Source organism: Pteropus vampyrus, unplaced genomic scaffold (assembly GCF_000151845.1).
Source record: "Pteropus vampyrus isolate Shadow unplaced genomic scaffold, Pvam_2.0 Scaffold130, whole genome shotgun sequence".
Classification (NCBI taxonomy): domain Eukaryota; kingdom Metazoa; phylum Chordata; class Mammalia; order Chiroptera; family Pteropodidae; genus Pteropus; species Pteropus vampyrus.
In genome coordinates, this window is record NW_011888911.1 from 140852 (window position 1) to 159065 (window position 18214).

Below are 18214 nucleotides of genomic sequence, written 5' to 3' on the forward strand. Positions count from 1 at the left end.
GCTGGGTGACAAAAATAAGGGGGAGGTTATGGAAATGGGGAGTAGTCATCTCCGCGAAGGGTTCACACAAATCTGATTTTTTTGTTCTATTTCTTTAAAAAAAATGCCGATGCGATTTTGTTGGAGATTGCTTTAAATCTGTATAATGTTTTAGGTGTGGAGGATTCGTAGAAGCTGACTAGGGAGAGGCCCGAGACAGGGGATGATATTTAAAGATTGTTAGGTCACTTTTAAGAAACCAGTTCCTATAGGTGATGAGAGAAGAATCTAGATTCTAAGAGATTAGAGAGTATGTGAGAGGAGAACAAGAAATGTAACTGTGAAGGGGAGATGAGAGATAAAATGATAATTTGAATGGAAAGCAAATTCGAAGAGAATTTCCTTAAGTTATAAAGATTATAATGTGAAGTTTTATTCACACCTTTACTAAGTGTTATCTAGCATTTCAGAATAAACCAAACTTGGTTTATTAACTGACTTCTCTGATTATATTGGACCTTAAACAATTATTAAAAGTTTTGGGTGTTATATGTAAAATATGACACTTTAGGTCGTAGATTAGAAAATAAGGATAATGGTAAAGTTTTATACCAACTAAGAATATTATCATCACTTTCCATCTTCTTTTGTATAACTTACAGATGATTAAAACACAGCCAGAGACTTTGCTAAATGAAGCTATATAAATTTGAACAATCATAATTTTAATGTTTAGATACATAAAACATTGAAATGAAAAAGCCCTAACTAAATATTTATGAACAAGAGGGTTTGGAGAACCTATATATACTTCTCTAGAATCATTTAAACTCTGCTGCTTTTCTCAAATAACCAGCTGAAGGAAGTGGCAGAAGTGGTGACAAAGAAGCAGAAATAGAAGATGAGAAACAGTGAGAAAATAAGTGTAGGACAGGAGAGGTAATCACAGTTTCACACTGTTTCTATCATTTGTTTACCCTTGTATTCTCAGAATAAAAGATTTATCCAATAAGTTTCTTTGTAATCATACCAGCAACTCTTCGCTAAATATAGGACTGGGATGGTTTGAACTTCTTGTAAATCTCATAAAAATTAGCATCAGATGCCTCTGCTATTCTTTGACAGTGTGTGAGGTTTGGGACTCCCTGGCTCTGTCCATTCTCTTTAAGCTTTTTGGCTGCAAGGCCAGTGCACTCGGTGACACTCACTTCTCCTCATTGGCCTGGCAGATCCCAACGGGGCACGATCTCGGGTGGGCTGGAGTGGCACCCGCATCAGTGACAAACAAGACCAGCGCCACAAGGACTCACCAGCATTCCACATGGTTGCCAAACGTGAGGCATAAAGTTGCTTGTGGTTGTCTGCTATTTGCTAAGATGAAATTAATAAGTGAACAAGATAAACATGCATGTTGCTTTCCGATAAGTGGAGGGCAGCCAACTGAGGTCAGGCTTTCAGCCTGCCTCACAGAAATCACTTATCCAGAGGGCCTGTGTAAACACACGCACTCACACGTGCTTAGGAAACAGTCACTTCAAGCTGAAATAGAGTCAGGGGAGACTACGAAAGGCACATATAGAGCAAAAATTCCTTTTCTTAAATTCTCAAACTCTATTATATCTACCTACATAAATAGATTTTACTATAACCTGTGTTTAAAAGTTGGATGACTAAGTTGAACTGGCAAATGCATTTCTTCTTAGGCTGTTGACTGGAGAAAATATTTAAATAATTTTCCACATGATGAAATAGAAACAGGAGGTATGATTTGTTCAAAATTATCTGACAGTGATGCTAATGTTTTCTGGGGGGCTGGATATTTTTGAGAGTCTTCTGTAAACTATAGACAGTTTCCCCAGGAAAATGCATGCACACTTTCAGAGAGAGAGAGGAGGTGGGGGAGGGAGGGAGGGAAGGAGGGAGAGAGAGAGAGAGAGAGAAGGAGAGAGAACTTAGGATGATATTTTAGAGGGATGGCTCTTTCTCTGAAGCTCATTTGTGGACCCATATGTGGGGTCAGGGTAAAAAGTCTCAGTGTATCACATTATGAAAAATATCATGAGGGTTAGTAAAATCTGAAAATTTAGTGAGGGTTCCCTATGTACCAAGAATTTTATTAGGCACTTGATGGACAGAATTTTTAATTTCCAAAACAGTTCTGCAAAGTAACTACCATTACCTCTCTTTTACAGATTGAAGCTCGAAATAAGGTAACTAAACAGGGAAACTATTTCCTAGACTGGTATCAGATTAGTTGGGTTCAAATTCTGTGTCCCCCGCCCCCCCACCTCCAGTTATCTGTTAGAAAATTGTGGACAAGTTTCTTATCTCTTTGTGTCTTGGTTTCCTCAGCCATCGGAGGGAATAATAATGGAATTAAGTTACTCCATAAGTTCTTATGAAGATTAAATAACACAAGACAAGCCAAGTGCTTAGAACATTGACTGACAGTGGTGAGCACTAAATAAATATTTGTTGTAATGGCTGTTATAGTTAACGACCACAAAGCTAGTAAGTAGAGGAACCAGGAATTAAACCAAGTTCTGTCTGATTGAAGCAGGGCAATTTCTGCCATACAAGTTTCCAAACTTATTTTACATTTGCCCTTTGGCAAATCATGAAATGTTTCCAAAATTTAGTTTCTGCATCCATAAGATATAGAGGATGATAGTAATAATAAAACACCTCCCTGCTTTTTTAGAAGGATTATGTAAGTAAGACAACAATAAGTACAGTTTGGTAAACTGTTGGGTGCTATTCCAATATCCACTGCTGTTATTATCAGTGATGAACGAAGCAATCTGACTCAAAGCAAAGGGCCTTGTATTTTCACTTCTACATTTATTGTCTTGGAATTAAATTTTTATCATGTGCGCTCACCTCTGAATCTATCTTGAATGACACAAGTCATTGGGGAATGATTGCAGTTCTGAGACAAGAATTTCACAATCTTGATGACTCTCAAACTAGGTTAGAAGGTAGAGTTTAACCACCCTACTGGACCTTCAATAACATTTGCCTAAAATAGGAAGAAAAAAAAGTTTTTTTTTTAATTAAAACCAATGTTTGGGAATCATATTTATGTTTATCCAAAAACTGAGAGAACATAGTAGTAGCCAAAAGATAATTTTGGCACAGAAACATATATTTTTAAACATCAAGTTCATTGTCCTCAGCTGGAATGTATGATTTCAGTTATTTTTCAAAAGGTCATTTTATTTCTGGGAGTAATATTTCTGCAATGCAAAGAATCAGAGGCCAAAAGGGGAAAGAGGACATGGCCTGTGGAATAGATTATATCCCTTTCTGTGATTCCTTAGGGAAACTGACAAACTAGAACTTAGCTGACCTAAAGTGGAAATTCTACTCCAGAGGAAATTATGATGTTGCAAGAGATCCATTTAATTAAATTTAGTTCTATCATGTTCACAGAGTCCAATTCCCTAGACATCTATTCAGGTCTTCTTTCTTCCAATTCTTGTCCATCAATTTCTTTAAAGAATAATTCACAGTATGCTATAAATTGACCAGGCATACACTGAGTGCCTACTAGGTACAAGATGTGTACATTAGTCTAAGACAAAAGACACGATTTCTATTCCTTTGTTGTCCAGTTTTAGTGGAGGAGACAGTTCTTCCAAAAACCCGCTCTAGCACCTGCAATGCTTTAGGTGCCCAATAAATGTCTGTTGAAAGAATGAATTCATGCCAATAAAATTATAAGGTGCTACAGGAGAAATGTTGGTAAGACATTAGCTGTTCTTGTGGTAGGTGGTAGGAAATTTGGAAGAATTTCCAAAGGAAGTGACATTTGAACAGTTTTGGTAGAAATGCAGGAATTTGCTGGAGAAGAGGCGAGTATGAGTTATGTGGAAGAACACAAAGATTTGAAACTGCAGGATAGGCTCCATGTTCCTCAAGTAGCACTTCTTTGTTAAAGTTTCAGGTGTGAGTGAGGAAGGAAAAGCCAGCTAGCAAGACACAGGGGGAAAACTCACTGATTTAATATTCAAAATAAAAGGAAGTCTGTGTTTATTCTGTACTTCTAAGGAATCCCAGAAAGTTTCACATAACTAATGCCTTTCTTTCTTTCATTTGTCCTCTCAACACTTTGCTCTCATAGAAAATAATCGACATTCTGCCCATGTGAGCAAAGAGTTTTGTATTGAGTCTAATAGTTGAGCATTAAATCCAGACCCACTCTACCCCAAGGGTTAAGCTCACACTCCTACTTCACTAATTACAGGTCCTCACTGCTGTGTTGCCTTCTTCCATGGATAACTAAGGCCTGGGAGATCAAGTGTTTGAAGCTGGTAGTGTCACAGAACTGGGGCTGGTCAGGGGCAGAGTATAGAACTCACCTGAATTATGGAAAGGTAGCTGCTTGAATTGGCATCCTAAAGGAATTCCAGGTGAAAACTAGAGTGAATTATCTGCAACGAGAATAGATGAACATGAAATGCATGAAAAAAGGGATCTGAGACGTAGAACTAAGCTATCAGGACTGACAGGATGTTGGAAGGAGAGGTAGGGAGAGTATAGCAAGTCTGAAGAAATTTCCTGGGCTGTTTTCAGATACTTGCGATGCTTTTGAAGAATCACCAGTGGGGATGGGATGAGATCAGCAAAGGAGTTCATTGTGGACTGGATGGTTAGAACCCTTTTTGTGGGCCTCCATGCCATGGCATCTCGTGCCTGTATTCCTCACTGGATTGTAAATTCCCAAGCAGCAGGAATGTGGTTGCTGTCCTTTTGATGCTCCATTCTTAGTGATTAGCTTAGTAGATGCTCCATAAATGTTATTAAAGGAATTATTGGATGGACATGTGCTTAGCCTCACTCTCCTTTCTGGCCTTGCAGGGTATGTAGTTAGTAGTTTTGTTGACATGGAAAGGGTGGGTGAAATCTTGATTAAATCTTGGATCCATTGTAGCTCTTTGCCTAAAGGAAGAAGTATGACAGACTCTTCTCTCTTGAAGGGAGCTACTACCTTTAAAAGCTGTACTGAAGGGACCTAAAGAGAATCGCACCCACACTTATACCAGAGAACATGATTCTCCCCTGAGCTTCCTTTCTCCCACAGGCCAGGACTGAGTTTTTGTGTAGCAGACACTCAGGAAATGCCTGTTGAATTGACTTTTTAATGTACCATACAAGAAAACAAAAGGCAAGACATTTGAGATTTTTCTGAAATGAAGGAAACAATTTGAATAAAGGTTATAAGAAGGAAGAAGGCTTCTTTACAAGTACAAATTTAGATTTGGAAGTTAGCCCTACCCTCATTTCACATACAGAGACCCTGAGACCTAGTGGGTAAAATGCTTGGCTCGTCCTTGCAAATACATGTTTATGTGTCGGTGCAACACATAAACTTTGGTTTATGAATTGAATCGTTTGCAAATCTAACACTTGACCCCAACTCTCTGACCTCTTCTCCCACTCAGCTTTTCTCCTTTTCCAGGAGAAAGAAAGTAAGCATGCCTGGTCTATGACTGGAAAACAGAGATTGAAGGTGGTGAAGGCAGCTGAAAAAAGAGCCCAGAGTGTGCACCTTATTAGCCTTGATTTCCTCTTAACTTTGAAGTTCTCTCCAAGGCTTTGAGAGTTTCCTTTTATTCATACACACGCAGCTCTGTACCTCCAGACAGCTCTCCAGCTACATACACATATATATCTATAATTTCATCAGAGAGCTTTGATGGATATTTGTGAGACCACATGTTCTTCCATTCATGCTTTTTCTTTCTCTTAAATATTTATAAAGGTTCACAAGCAGAAATAAGTCCCTCAGATTCAGAGCCAACTAAAAATAACACTTCTATTCCTTGCCAGGCAATCTGGCATCAATCAAGGCCATCGGAAAGATGCTAGGGAGGAAAGAAGAGGAGCTGATAACCTTTTTATCCAGTTTTTTTGTCATCTGCTCTGTTATTAATAAGTTAGCAAGATTGACAATATGGGATGTAACCCAGATGTTTTGGGTTCTTGCTGCTGAAGATCGCTTCTTCTTCATGGGTTCTTTGATAAAATATGTACACAAGGAGAAAGAGTTTTGAACTAGCTAATTGCCAGGGAACTCTAGTTGTTGGGCAAAAGGAAGAATGGGTGGAATCTTTGGAATGGGGTGGAGACTTCATGAGCTCTCTAGATAATGCCATTTCAGTTCAATGACTTTGGGCTTAGCCTTGGGCCATATATATGCGGCTGTCACTAACCACTCAGTAATGGCTACTTTATAGCTCAGGTGTTAATAATGAGCTTCTTTTTAAGTTTTGCAGCTCCCCAGGGCTATAACATTTGGAAGCTTGGCAGTCATTTCTTCTGTTCTAGGATTACGCTATCCACTACTTCTAGCAGAAGGATTTGAAGTTTTTCCTGGGGATTCTGTTAGCTTCATCTCTCCCTGGGTGTTGTTGCAAAATGTAGGAGTCCTTTTCAGAGAATTACAAGTACTGAAATTCTACTAACATTTTTCTGATTCTCTTCTTCCTACCTGTAGTCAGATTTTTATCTTTTGGGGGTGAAAAAACATTTTCAGATCATAAAGCATTCTTTTCTGTTATTTCCCCTGCCTCTTAAAACGTTGATTTATATGTTTGAAAGCTTTGACTTTCAATACTTTTATCACTGATATGAATTTTATTTTTCAAATTAAAAAAAAATTTCGATCATACTTGACATACAATATTATATTAATTTTAGGTGTACAACTTTGCAAATTAGACATTTATGTAATTTACAACATGACCACCACAATAAATCTAGTACCCATCTGACACCATGCATAGTTATTACAATATTATTGACTATATTTCCTATACTCTATATCCTATAAACTATACTATATTTTATATCCCCATGACTATTTTGCAACCAATTTGTACTTCTTAATTCTTTTCTCCTTTTTCATCCATAGCCCCAATGCAACCCCTCCCTTTTGGCAACTACCCAAATGCTCTCTGTATCTGTGAGTTTGTTTTTGTTTTCTTTGTTTGTTTATTTTGTTTTTAGGTTCCACACGTAAGTGAAATCATATGAAATCATTGTCTTCCTATGTCTGATTTATTTCACTCAACATAATACCCTCTAGGTTCATCCATGTCATTATAGATGACAAGATTTCATTCTCTTTTGTGGACAAGTAATATTCCATTGTAATATTCCATTGTAATTCTTCTTTATTCATTCATCTATTGGTGGACACTTAGGTTGCTTTTACACGGCTCTTGTAAGTAATGCTGCGATGAACATATGGATGCATATGTCTTTTTGAATTAGTGTTTTGGGTTTCTTCAAATAAATACCCAGCAGAGGGATTACTGGGTCCTTCTTTGTCTCTTAAAGTCTATTTTGTCTAGTATAAGTATTGCTACCCCAGCTTTTTTAAATTTTCATTTTTATGAAATATATTTTTCCATCCCTTTACTTTCAGTCTGTGTGTGTCTTTTGATCTAAAGTGAGTCTCTTATAGGCAATATATGTAAAGGTCTTGTTTTCTCATCCATTCAGCCACCCTATGTCTTTAGATTGGAGCATTTCATTATTTACATTGAAAGTAATTATCGATATATATATATATATGTAGTTATTGACATTTTATTATTCATATTTCTTCTCTTCTTCATCATCTTCTTCTTTTTCTTCTTCTTCTTCTTCTTCTTCCTTCTTCTTCTTCTTTCTTCTTCTTTCTCCTCCTCCTCCTCCTCCTCCTTCTCCTCCTCCTCCTCTTCCTCCTCCTTTTCCTCCACCACCTCCACTTCCTCTTCCTTTAAGAAGTCCCTTTAACAATTCTTGTAGTTTGGTGGTGATCAACTCCTTTTCTTGTCTAGGAAGCACTTTGTTCTTCGATTCTAAATGATAGTGTTGCAGGGTAGCATAATCTTGTTGTAGACCCTTGTTTTTCATCACTTTAAATATTTCATACCTACCCTCCTGGCTTGCAAATTTCTGTTGAGAAATCAGCTGACAGTCTCATGAGAGTGCCCTTGTAGGTAACTAACTGCATTTTCTTGCTGCTTTTAGGATTCTCTCTTTGTTTTTAACCTTTGACATTTTAACTTTGATGTGCCTTGGTGTGGGCCTTCCTGGGTTCATCTTGTTTGAGTCTCTTTGTACTTTCTGGGCTTGTATGTCTATTTCTTTCGCTAGAGTATTCCATTATTGTAGTCTTCATTTATGACTGGTTCTTTTTTATGTTTTCTATCTCCATTTATATTTTCTATCTCTTTGTTGAAGTTCTCACTGAGATAATTGAGCATTTTTATAAATCAGTGTTTTGAACTCTGCATCTGGCAGATTGCTTGTCTCCACTTTGTTTAGTTCTTTTTCTGAAGTTTTGTTCTATTATTTATTTATTTTTAAGGGGGACATGTTTCTTTGTCTTCCCATTTTGGCTGCCTCCTTGTGTTTGTTTCTATGTATTAGGTAGAGCTACTGTGTCTCCCGGTATTAGTAGAGTGGCCTTATGTACTAGGTGTCCTATGGGGCTCAATGGCACTGTCTCCCTGCCCTGAGCCAGGTGCCCCAGATGTGTTCCTTATGTGGGTTGTGTGTGCCCTTCTGTTGTAGTTGAGTCTTGATGGCTGTCGGCACATTGGTGAGAGGAACTGACCCTCAGGCTATTTGGTTGTGAGGACTGGCCATGACTACAGTGGGGAGCTGTTGTGCAGGGGCTAAACCTACACAACTGGATTTGCTTTAGCAGGGCTCTTGTGCCTGACCAGTCTGTCCTTTGGGTGTCTTGTGTGTGGAAGTGGTTGAGTGTGGTCTGAAGCTGGCCACCAGGTGTGTTGGTTCTGAGGCCTCTTGGGAAGAATTCTGTTGCAGGCTGAGTTCAGGCTCTGCCTGTGCCCTGCCCAGGGCCACTTGATATGAGCTACAAAGTGATCTGCAAATGGTTGTCACTTGTGCTGGCTTTGGAGGTGCCTGGGAGAGGCTAAGCTGAGAAATGAGGCCAGCTGCTGCTAGTGCTGGGCCTAGGGCTGTTTAACAAGAAGTAAAGGGCACATTGAGGCCAGAAGCTGCTTGTTTGGTTTATGAACCTTTGAGAGATTTTAGGAAAGTCCATAGCATGAGCCAAGATAAGCTGTTTGTATGAAAAAGCCACTGGAAGCGGCTTGGGTGAGCCTGCAAATTGGGTGGGGCAGGGTCTCATGGGATCTCCGAAGAAGGGCAAAGGGTGTTAGCTAGGTTAATGGAGACTCAAATATAGCAGCCACCTGTGTCTGCATGCATCTTTCACAAAGGAACGATGGCTTCTGCCAGCGTTTCTGTCTGTAAGAGAGCTGCCCCTCTGGCCCTTGTCTCGAAGCCAGACATCTCAGTTCTTCCTTGTATTTCTCTCATATATTTTGAGTTGCCACCCCAACACTGGAGCTCAGAGTGAGTCCTTTAGTAAGTCTATGTGTAGGCCCCTTCAGAAAATTCCTAGGACAACAGCTGCTCTGTCTCATTCAGCCACCATCTCCGCTGATTTTCATAGCCAGAAGGTATCAAGACTTTTCTTCCCAGCAGTGGGACCCTGGGCTGGTGAGCCTTGCTCCTCTGGAGGAACCTCCATACCTGAGATATCCCTCCAGATTTTTAACCACCACACAATGTGTGGGAACAGCCCATTCTGTATCTACCAGTCTTGAAGTCTCTTAGTTATAAGACTTCTATTTAGCTAGACTTTAGGAGATTCTCAATGATGGTTGTTCTGTAGCTTAGTTGTAATTTTGATGTGATCGTGGGAGGAGGTGAGCACAGTGTTTTCTACTTCACCATCTTGACCAGAAGACACCAGTATGGACTTTAAGGACAAATTGTCAAATTAATGCCTTAAATTTGACTCTTAGTTTTTTAGCTGAATCAACTGCTCTTCAAAAGATAGTGTATAAAGTTGTTACTACTGGTAGAATGGTAATAAAAACAATGGAAAGTAGAGAGTGTAATGAGTACAGGAGAGATCAACAGGAAACAAACACAGGTAATCAAAGTTTTATCCTGTTATATAATCCACAGCATCTTTTTGTCACCTATTATTTCTTTTAACATGGATATCGTCATTGTGAATAGGAAATTTAAAAAAAAAATAATTTTTCAGAAATGGATTTGCAGTGGAAAAAGTAAACTCAAATCTGAACCAGGAAAGTGACGTTAATAATCTATATTTTCCATATTGTGTGTATTGATTTTCCCTTCAGAGGCATTTATTTCTTTGGCGTCAACTGAATTGGTTGAAGCAAAGAAAAAGAGGTGTCTGAAATTTTTTTCAGTATTCAATTTGTCCAGAAGATGTTGTTTGTTTTATTCAGAAGATGAATGCTAGTCACTGCTACAAATAACTTAAAAATGGATTAGACAAGAGGTTCCTAATGAATCCCACTGCCCATTTTTCTATTACATAACCTTTTAAAATTTTAAAGCCAGAGAGCACATGGTTAAGAGCGTATTTCCATGGGCTTTTTAATTTGTTTCCCAACATTAAAACAAAATTGTACTTTAACTATGAGGTTTAAAGGAAGAAATGGATGTAACAGTGCATGAAAAGCTCTAAAAACCTGTATTTAGTGAAAAAAAATAGTGTTATTATTGATGAGGCTTATAATGAACAGAAAATAATGTATGCTTAAATATAGTGGGACAGCCCATGATGTGAGCTACTGTTAGCCAACTGACTGATTCCAGGACTCAAAACTATTTGGTGTCTTCATGTTATTTCTCAATATTAATAGAAATTATTTTCACTTCTGTTTAAATATAGACTTTCCTCATTTTATTGCACTTCAGAGACGTGATTTTTTTTTTTTTTTTTTTAAATCGAAGGCAAGACCTCCACCAGCAAAAATATTGTGACTAGCTTTATTGCTTTATTGTGGTGGTCTGGAACTGCAATATGTCTGAGGTATGCCTGTATAGGCTTTTTTGGTCTTCTTTTTGATGAGATGAGAAAAACTGGTTATCATTCTTCACAGGCAATGTTTATGTCTTGAAGACTAGTAAATCTTCTACCCTGTTCTCTGTCTCTCCCTTAGATTCCTGAACAATTAAATGGTACTCTTTTCTTCATGCATCTCTAGAACCCATGTGAGCATTACTTTCTGATTACAAGAGCAATTGAAATTTTCTCTATAGATATCCATTCACTTAATATTTAAGGTGTGTCAGGCATTATGTAAGCATCAAAGGAGATATAAAGATGCTTGAAATACAATTATTGTCTTCAAGTTTCTTTCAAAGCTAATGAGAATAAACATACATAAAAATAGCTAAATCCATTTTAGGGTATAACACAGTGTGCTCTGAAGTAGTGCTCAATATATGGTGTTGTTTTTCTGATGGCAAGGATTCATGGGTCCAGGAATTGAGTGCAAATGGGGGTGACACCACTTACTGTTATCTCTATTGACCCACTAGCCAATTTTTGACTTCCTGTTCTTGTGAGTTTATGACCTACTGGCCTAGCGATCTTACTTCCAGAGGGAGGAATGAATCCACCAGGAGACACAGCAGTGATTCCGTTGAATTTGAAGTTAAGACTGCTGCCCAGCCACTTTGGGCTTCTCATGCCTTTTAATCAATAGGCAAAGAAGGAAGTTATGATGTTGGCTGGGGTGACTGATTCTGACTATCAAGAGGGGAAATTGGACTGCTACTGCACAGTGGAGGTAAGGAAGAATATGTCTGGAATGCAAAAGCTTTCACCAGGCCCTGTGACTAAAGTCAATGAAAAATGACAAGTCCATCTAGGCAGGACTCCTAATGGCCCAGACTCTTCAGGATTGAAGGTTTGGGTCATGCCACCAGGTAAACAACCACAACAAGCTGAGGTGCTTGCTAAATGCAAAGGGAATACAGAATGGGTAGTTGAAGAATGTAGTTATAAATACCAGCTCTGAGCACAGACCAGTTACAGAAATGAGTATTATAATTGCCGTGAATATTTGCTCCTTTTTTTATTTTATGAATACATCTGTGTGTATATATGCACATATACTAAGCAAATATCTTTGTTTCCTTTCTTCTCTTACTCCCTTATCATATAACATAAGAGATATTGACTTTATATTAGTATTTAAGGTTTGTTAATTTTACTTCATAGTTATGGGATATTAGGAAAAGGGTAAATCTCACTCAAGAACTTTACATTCTCTTCTGGGGAAGGGATTAGTGTGTTTTGGGTTGTACACAGAATAGTTGACTTTTCAGCCTCCATACCTGTATGAGTCAATTCTTGTAATAAACCTCTTCTTATGTATACATATTTTTATATATCCCATTGGTTCTGTTTCTCTGAAGAGCTCTAACACACACAGTAAATATCAAGTAGAATTGAAAAGAAGTTGCTGAGATAATCTACTTGGAAAAATTAGGAACATTTCATGGAAGAGATGAGATTGGAGACTATACTAGAGCCTAATTTTTGTAGGTAATATTGATGCCAGAAGCACTTCTCATTTTAGGCTAAGAAACAGTGTGATATGTGAATGTTTATGCTGATATTGAAATATAAAGTGAGTGTTAGTAAACTTTTCCTGTACGGACCCAGCTAGTAAATATTTTAGGTTTGCAGGCTGGCAGTAGAGTCTCTGTCTCAACCATTCAACTCTGCATTGCACTGTGAAAGAAGCCATAGACAAAATGCAAATGAATGAATGTGGTGGTGTTTCAATAAAACTACCTATGAAAGTACCTGATTTGGTCATGGGCTGTAGTTTGCCAACTTTTGGTCTGGAGAATTGAGACCAAAGTACTTTGAGTGAGCTGAAAATTGACTGATTAATGGAGGGAATTGAAGTTTGGGCTAAAGATTCTGATTTATTTAGATGGTAATTGAAAGATTTTCACTCGAAGATTATGAAAACAAAAACAATTAGAAAAAAATAAACAAGTTTTTCGATGATGTTAAGAATAGATGGAAATGGAGAGAACACCAGTTTACGAAGTTGTTATAAGGAGATTCTATTAGGGTTAATAAATTTCTAATTCAAGTGGTAAATATGATCACAGAGCTTCTCATAGTTAAAATGTGTAATTCTTTCTCAGAGTACCCTTGTATCACTCAGGATCTCAGCAGAAAACAGAGGAGTATTTAAATTGAACAATTAGAGTTTAATAGACTACTTACAAAGATGTGGGTAGAGTGTGGGGAAAGCATAAGAAATGATGTAATACTTTCAGCTTCATAAGAGTAGGTCGTTGCTTTTCTTCCACTCCTCCCTCCCCACAAAAACCTCCCAATTGCATCGCACTCCCTCTGAGCTCCCAGGCTTCTGCTAATTGAGCACCGCTGTCCTCTTCTTCCAGCCACCGTCACGATTATCTACAGGGACCTCATCAGACATGACTACAGGCTCTCTGACATCTACAAGATCCTGAGATCACTGTGCATGGAGATGGAGGAGAAAGAGGGTCAGTAGGACAGAGGGTAACACTGATGACTCGCACATTGGTGGAAATGCCTCAGTGGAAGGCCGTGAGGGTGAAGGTGCCCAAAGCTTGGGGATCCCTGGTGTTGATAGTGTCATGAATCATCATTTGCAGGAAACCAGCTTCACAAAAGAAACCTACAAGGATTTGTCCTTAAAGATTACATGAAATCAATCGAAAGGAAACTTGAAGAACAAAGACCAGTAAGAGTAAAAACTTTTATGGCATGGGCTGCAGAACAAATCAAGCGTATCTTTGCTAATTAAAAATAAAATACTAGTCTTTATTGGTGAAAACATGAATCGAGATGGCATGATTGTTCTGTTGGACTACTGTGAGGATGGTGTGACCTCATATTTGATTTTCTTTAATGGTGGTTTAGAAATAGAAAAATGTTAACGAATTTGGCAATTTGGATCTATCTCCTGTCATCATTATAACTGGTGGCTGCTTTTCATTCCCACACTAGGACCAGGAAAAAATGGGACTAAGCTCTACATTTATTTTGACCGTGATTTACTTGGAGCAGAGGCATTGTTTTTAAGGAAAACATTTTCACTAAAAATAAAGTGAAATTAAACTAAAGAAAAAAAAAAAAAAGAGTAAGCTGCTTGCCTCCCCAAAAGGACAAGAGATGGGAGTGATTTTTGGAACCCAGAAAGAAAGGATTGAGGTGAATAGTAGAACCTCAGCCCCACTCTTGGTGATGTCACAGGAATAAAAAGGAATCATTATCTTGATGTCACTCTCTTCTCCTACAGGTATGCCTATTGATCAAAAACAGGAAGAAATCAAAGGACGGGTGAGCATTTGATGCAATGTGCATGGTTCGGCCTTCCAAGGCACAGAGTAGGAGGGAGAAGGGTAAAGAGTGCCTTTTGAAGGGAAACAAATCCATTCTCATTATGGCTGGGGATTGTCTTTACTGTCCTTAAAAAGTAGTTTGGTAGAGATATTTAAAGCTTCCTGAATATCCATATGCTTCCCAATTTTCTCAATCCCTTTGTGCCAAGTGAGGCATGTGCCTCTTTCTAAAAAAATGGTCTGTGAGTAGAAGTTGCATATGTTACTTCTGGGCTAAGTCATTTAAGGCAGAAGTCTTCAACCTTTTATGAGAATTTAATGCTTGATAATCTGAGGTGGAGCTGAGGCGGTGATGCTAGCACCGGGGGGGTGGCTGCAAATACAGATGAAGCTTCGCTCACTAACTCACTAGCTTGACCGCCAGTCACCTCCTGCTGTGTGGACCAATATCTGTTGGTCTGCAGCCTGGGGTTTGGGGACTCCTGATTTAAGAGACAGCACTTAACCTTGTGGTTTCTCTTTCTTTGCTCTGGTAACCTGGATGCCTTGTGTGTTGGAGAACACTGGTGAAGTTGGTGGGGCCTGATCTACCTCATGGAAGAGAGTTGCCCTGCAGAGCTACTGGACCTGCAGCAGACTTTGCATCATGAGAAAACTGTTGTGGTTGCTGTGCTAGAGATTCTGAGAGTTACTTTCTTCTTACAGTGTAACCTAATCATTCTGATTAATACAGCTAGGAAACTTCCATCTTTAAGCATTTAACTCTAAAAAATGTAATTGGTTAGTATCGTTTTGTTAAAGAAGAGTTTGCCAGTCTAGGTGGCTGCCTGATATATTTAAGAAAGAACAGCAACCACTGCTCTCTGGATAGCTTCTTTCTGTAGGACTATGCTAGGTCTTACTGATCCTAGTGCTCTTATCATCCAACTTATTTGATTCTTTTAGTTCTGAATGTGCTTTTCCTCCCAATGTCACCTCTTTACACTTCTCATCCAGATGTAACTAAGGTACTTCTTCAGATTCACTGTCTCTTGAAGGATAGAAGTCAATTGAATTGCTTGATGTCACCTGGAACTGAAGTTTTCAGTTTGGAATCATAGAATTTCCCTATGAACTGTGGGAAGAGCCCAGACTTTGCAGCCAGACAACTCTGTGTTTGAGTTTCTCTCTGGGTGCTTATTACCTCTGAGATCTTGCGTGTATTACTTAGCTAAGCTTCATTTTTTTCTCATCTGTCAAATTACAATACCTACTTTGCAGGGTTATTGCAAGCATTTACAAAAGATATGTGTTAAGAAAATAGCACAGTGGATCTATGGAGAAACTAAATTATTGATAATCTTCCTTATTCTTGGTCTGTGAGAATTCAAATAAGTTTGTGGCTGACAATATTTGAGTATTTGAGTCTCAGGTCTTTATTTCATGTCTGGTTATGTTGTGTGGGCCTCATTCTCATAGAGATTTGTGTTTCTTTTTTTTTTTATTTAGAGAGTAGTATATAAAGAATTATGTCTAATTTAAATACAGAATATTATTTTGGTGAGGGTTGTTTGGAACAGTTGATCAGAAATTAGTCTGAGTCAAAAGATGGGGTTATTGGCCCCATCTGTCATCCTTTTAAGATATGTAATCATTGTTAAATAACTCATTCTCACCAGTCCCTAGTATTCTCATTTTTGAAGTACAAATAGGCATGACTGACTTGCCTACACTCACAGGGTTATTATGAGGCTCAGAGAAAATAACGCATTTGAAAGGCTATGAAGAATTATTTGTTGGGTACAATCATTATAGTTGTTTCTATATCTAGCACAGTGCCTTGCATTTGGCTAAATGTTGCTGCATGGAGATGGATGAATAAATAAAAACCAAATCAAAGGAAATGGAAAAGAGACACGGCTTACAGTCAGTTTTCTCTGAGGATGGAGAAGTGAACAGTGAAGTCCACTAGCCTAGGATGTTGGAGTCTTATTAACGAGACTGGACTTAGTAACTTAGAGCTACAAAAGTCCCACACTAGAGAGAATTTTTAAAGTCAACTAATACAATCCTTTCTATCCATAAGGAAAGTGGGTATAATAGAAACAGCTCAGGGACAGTGGCAAAGTTGGAGTCTCAACCTTTGTCTTCTAAATTTAAGATGAATGCTTCTTGCACTACACTGGGCAGCATCCTTCTTGGCTTGATGATGTCTCTTTCAGCCCTGAGATTCTGAAAATTCTAGGAAAATATATCTGGCCTTCTTAATACTCATATCGATGAGATCTGATTCATGTGCTTTGCTTTAGATCCACAAACTATACATTCATTCGATTATACACATTCTTCTCCCAAACAAGCCCTGAAAGCATTTATAGTTGTTTTTGGAGAATTCAAGAGTGACAGGTAGACTTTTTCCATTCTCTCAGGCTCTGGCCATACTTCCAAGGTCCTGAGGCACCTCTTCATTTGGATAGAGGCCTTTCCATGTTGAGGTGAGCCTGCTCCATGTGGTCTGCTGTTTCTGGGCATAGGTAGAGGTTTAGGCACAAGGACGATATCACATTCTGCCACAGCTTTGTCATAAATGCACTTTCCATGATGACCTTCTCTTACATTAAGGATCTGAGATAACAACGGGGTTTGCTTCTGCCTTAGACCAACACTTGCCCTGTAAGATTAAAACTTTTATGCTAATAAAAGCTGCTGAATTTCTATTAGCAACATCCTTGTTGGCAGGTTGACTGCAAAGTTATAGCTCCTGACTCACCACTCTTAACTGAGAGTACATGAGAGTACACGTGGGTGTGGACAGGTGATCATTTATACAATGACTGGAAGTGGAATATGAATTGAGTAACACTATTTTTTGCTGTTGGTGGCTCCTTACCACAAATTGGAAGCAATCCAATATTGGATTTCAGCATAGCTCTGAAGTATTTACTATGTAGGAAAAATAAGTTATGCCGTGTGTGTTTTTTTGCATTCTTCAGTCCTGAAGAGCAACGGAAAATTTTAAGTTTCTCTTTACCTTAGGTATAATTATTGGTTGTTAGCTCAAATGAGATTCTGGGACTTGATTACAGGGGTCTTCACACCAAAGTGTGAATTAAACCTGACTCTTTGATGCAAAACGCATGTTGAGAAAATTTCAAGCATCCACATGGAAAAGCAAATTCAATTTAATTTACTGATAGATATGGGTATTTTTTATGAAAAAAATTTGCTTAAGTCGAAAACAGAAACATTTATCCTTGATTAAATAATTGTCAAAGCACCTTAAATATATAAAACACCCCTTCTCTGGGTCAAAATTCCCCTTTGGTATCAATAGTTTTGATATGATTGTGCGTGTGCGTGTGCGTGTGTACGTGTATGTGTGCATGCATGCACGTGCACATTGCTGGACAAACTTAAAACTGAATATGGATCCATTAATTGACAGAACTAATTAGCTATGAAGGACAGAGAATGTGGGAAAGGTATTCAGGCTGACTCCATGCTTCTGGTTTGTAGTGTTCTTCGCACCTAGTAGAGGGAGAAGTGGGTTTTTATAAATGTGAAAATGTTGGTTAGCGTTTTAGCTAATAGTTTTGTGGACTGGAGGTAGATTTATAGAACCACACCTTTTCCTTTCCCCATCTAAATTTTATGAAAATACAATAATCTCAATTAAACTCTCACCTTTAAGAATTCTTTACATTATTGTTTCTAACCCATTGATCTAGTGATTTACTGGTTCTGAGATAGTGAGGAGATAGTCTTATGTTTTCTCATATTCTGTGCTGCTTGCATATGGTAGCTATGAATTCCATTTCCTGCTACAACTCCTCAGTTGCCGAGTGATCTTAGTTAAGGTTTTTGGTCTCACTTTGGGCTTGAAAAATAAGACTAATGGAACTAATCTACATTTGAGTGTTAGATCCCAAGACATAATCAAATTTCAACATTTCCCCTGGCGGATAAGGTTGAGGTAAGGCCATTTTATCAGATACTTTGCAGAGAAACATAAAGACAATACACAAGGAGGTAAAAAGATAAA

At 38.3% G+C, this 18214-nt stretch overlaps 1 pseudogene; it reads left to right on the plus strand.

Moving 5' to 3' along the window:
* Nucleotides 1-13818, plus strand: part of LOC105296859 — a 109047-nt pseudogene extending 95229 nt beyond the window's left edge.
* The last annotated feature ends 4396 nt before the right edge of the window (nt 13819-18214 follow it).